Below are 3812 nucleotides of genomic sequence, written 5' to 3'. Positions count from 1 at the left end.
CAAAGACTATTTAAGAAGGACAGGACACTGCACGAATCGTGAGGGGTGAGCACTAGCAGCTTTAATTCAGCGCCGAGTCAACAGATGGCACTACTTGCCGTTGCTTGAGTTGTGTGTTTGGTTACAAAAACTTTACAGTGAGTTTGTTAAAAAGATAAGAGAATCCAGATCATGTTTTTCATGGTTTTCCAGAAGATAAAAGAAATGTGTTATGCTAAATATTATGGCATCAGTCAATAAACAAATCAAATTCTTACTTTCTTGAGTTTACTTTTCTTGATCACTGATAGATGATATTACAATTATAAGTGGATTAGAACCACTTTGTGTCATATGCAGCGTTCAGACACGCTAGTTACCTTTTACTTTTACATTGGTATCTTACATTAATTCTGTTCAACTCCACAGTTTCCTTCGTAACATCACTTACTATCAGCTTATTCATTATCGAACAATTAGATATAATGGTGATAGTCAAAATAAGAAAAAAAGAAGGAACTCTTAGTTTCGTTCTCTGGTGAATTACCTTTTCTTTGTTCAGGAATACAGTACAAATCAAAGGAAAGAAAAAAGGAAAATCCCTTATACGCTGGCTCTGATTCTGAAGACATTTACGATTGTTAGTCCCCTCAATATCAGTTTTCTCTGAATTAGACTATCCGTTTTCTTTCTTTTATTATTTGGGTTGCTTATCTAGATTCTTAGAAATATTCAATAGAGAGATTTTTACTTCTGGAGTATATATTGCTTAGATTCTTAATCATATCTTAATACAGTATGTGCTTTAATTATACGCTTCATAAGATTCTGCTGTAACACTGTAAATGGTGCAAAAGAAACCGAACAGTTTTCTTTTATCTATATCAATTTTACCGTCCGTGTCAGTGTCATTTGTCTGCACAAATTCTCAAAGCATTGTATCTATATTGATAAGACAAAAGTGTAATTTCTTGCCCCTTTTACTCTTAGGTATTACTCTATTCTTTACTGTGACAGCTGGAGGTCCATGAAGAACACACCACTTTCCCTGAAATTTTACACGCGCATTACGGTCTAAGTCCAACGCTGGGAGACCAATGTTTCCACTGGAGGAGTTTCCCCTCAACTTTCTTTTATGATCTTCAACTTTAGGGCTTCCTACCCTTGGGAACAACACAGTGTTACCCGCTGGTTTTCGCAGTGAATCTAACTTGAAATCTAGTCCTGGAATGTTTTTATACCACCAAAATTTACGAACCTTGAGGATCAGATGTTAGTAATGACCCAAATGAAAATAACGAGCTGTCATTGAATGGCCACCTCCTCAAAAATAATTTCCTTCAGAAGAAGAGGAAGAAGAAGAAGAAGAAGAAGAAGAAGAAGAAGAAGAAGAAGAAGAAGAAGAAGAAGAAGAAGAAGAAGATGAAGAAGAAGAAGAAGAAGAAGAAGCAGTAGAAGAAGAAGAAGAAGAAGAAGAAGAAGAAGAAGAAGAAGAAGAAGAAGAAGAAGAAGAAGAAGAAGATGATGATGATGAAGAAGAAGAAGAAGAAGAAGAATCTTTTTAGGAAAAACTTTGATAAAGGATGCAGCAATCAACAACACTAAATCTCGAACCAGTAATGAACAAGGATGTCAAAACCACCCCGACCATATTCATCAAATGCACCATATTACTCCAAGAAATAGGACTCCCGTGAAAATCCATTGCATTGATATCCCCCTGACTTTCTCTAGTACATTCTGAATTCCACCACACGACAGAGCACTTGTGGAAGATAAATCTATAAAGAAGCGCGTTTTTTTTCTCCTCTTTTATTCCCAGATTCAGTTATACAAGGTTGGTGTTTATTTTTCATTGTTTCTAAAGCCAGTTACGACCCCGTGGAAGGCCGGGACAGCTCGTGTACCTCATGCAGGAGTCTGTGGTTGAAACTTGAAAGATAATTCTGTACAGACAACAATCATTTGCATTCCACTTATGCCTTTCCTTAAAAATGAATCCACCTTGTAAGCGGCGAGGAGCAATATACATTCTTTTCCCGTACAGTGCTTGAGCCACCACTTGAATCTATTCCACTAATTGGATGATCATTTGCTGGAAAAAAAAAAGATAATGACACGTATCTAGAGCCAGACAAAAAAAGGGGTCTTGAATGTATAACAACACTGGATCGTGCCAGGCGGATACCTCACGAACGTAAAAAAAAAAAAGACAATCGTAAATCCAAGAACATGGCCGAGAATCGTCCGGTAAATATAAAAATCGCATTACTAGATTACTACTGCTGCTGCTGTTGCTGCTGGGAAGAAAGTCTCTGCTGTAATTTGCCGTCAAACAAGGAAGTTCTTTGAACTTTGGGGGAGGAATCTCTCGTCGAGTCTCGCCCGTCTTACGAGACTTAGGACTCTCTAACTCTGTAAATCTGAGTAAAGCTCTGACGAAACGTCTGTCACAGTTAAAGTTACAACTCCCGAAACTCCATCGGTGGGGATTGTGCCTCTCTTCCCTCCCCTTCCCTTCCCTTCCCTTCCCTTCCCTTCCCTTCCCTTCCCTTCCCTTCCTTCCTTCTTCCTTCTTCCTTCTTCCTCCTCCTTCTCTCTCTCTCTCTCTCTCTCTCTCTCTCTCTCTCTCTCTCTCTCTCTCTCTCTCTCTCTCTCTCTCTCTCTCTCTCTATCTATCTATCTATCTCTCTCTTACTATCTTCAGCTATAGGAAGGAGGAAGAACTCTCTCTCTCTCTCTCTCTCTTCTTTTCCTCTCTTCAACTGTAGGAAAGAGGAAGAAGAAAAAGAAGAAGAAATACATGTTTATCAAAGTCTTCTCATTTTCTTCTTTTATTTCAGAAGGATGAGCGTTTCAGACCAGCCCGAGTTTGACCTGACCCCTTATGCAGGCTAGGTCAAAGGCTAGTAATGTAGTGGGCGTGGTGAAAATGGGCTTTGGTATGGTGTCCCCCTAGTGAAGGTGATGGTGAGTGAAATGATGGTGTTTCAAGATGCTCTTCCGTGTTCTCATACCTACACGTCACTGTTATCATCCGCGATCATGTGAGAGTAGATGTATTCAAAGGATAAGAAGAATTCTCGGATTTATCTAATGTCATGATGTCATTCCAGCATTCCACTGTCACCAGCCATGGTGACGTGATGGTCTTAGGGAGATGCGAGACGACCCCACACCCCAGCCGACTTCATGGTGTCAGTGTGTGATGTTGGTACTTCCAGCTGGTGTCAGCGTGTGATGTTGGTTCTTCTAGCTGATGTCAGTGTGTGATGTTGGTTCTTCTAGCTGATGTCAGTGTGTGATGTTAGTTCTTCCAGCTGGTGTCAGTGTGTGATGTTAGTTCTTCCAGCTGGTGTCAGCGTGTGATGTTAGTTCTTCCAGCTGGTGTCAGCATGTGATGTTAGTTCTTTCAGCTGGTGTCAGAGTGTGATGTTAGTTCTTACTGCTGGTGTCAGTGTGTGATGTTAGTTCTTACTGCTGGTGTCAGCGTGTGCTATACGTACAGTCGTTAGACACAGGTGTCTACAGGTGTCAGTCTTGCATCAGCTCAGGGCCAGCAGCTGAGGACAGGTGCTGATCCTTCCTCGTAGAACCTTGGGTGGAATTCTACTCAGTCGCTCTATAATGGAACCCGCCATTAAGACAGTCTACACGGATGTATGCACTCAGAAACCATGAATATCCAATGTTATACATTTATAATTCAGTCAGTCAAGGGGATCTCGAGTTTTTCCATCTTATGCTCAGCACGAGACGAGGATATGATTGGCTCGAGGGAAGTGAAGCATTTGAACCAATAAGATGGGCGACTCGCAGAAGGGGAAGACACA

Source organism: Panulirus ornatus, chromosome 63 (assembly GCF_036320965.1).
Source record: "Panulirus ornatus isolate Po-2019 chromosome 63, ASM3632096v1, whole genome shotgun sequence".
Lineage (NCBI taxonomy): Eukaryota > Metazoa > Arthropoda > Malacostraca > Decapoda > Palinuridae > Panulirus > Panulirus ornatus.
Note: the sequence above shows the minus strand (reverse complement) of the source record.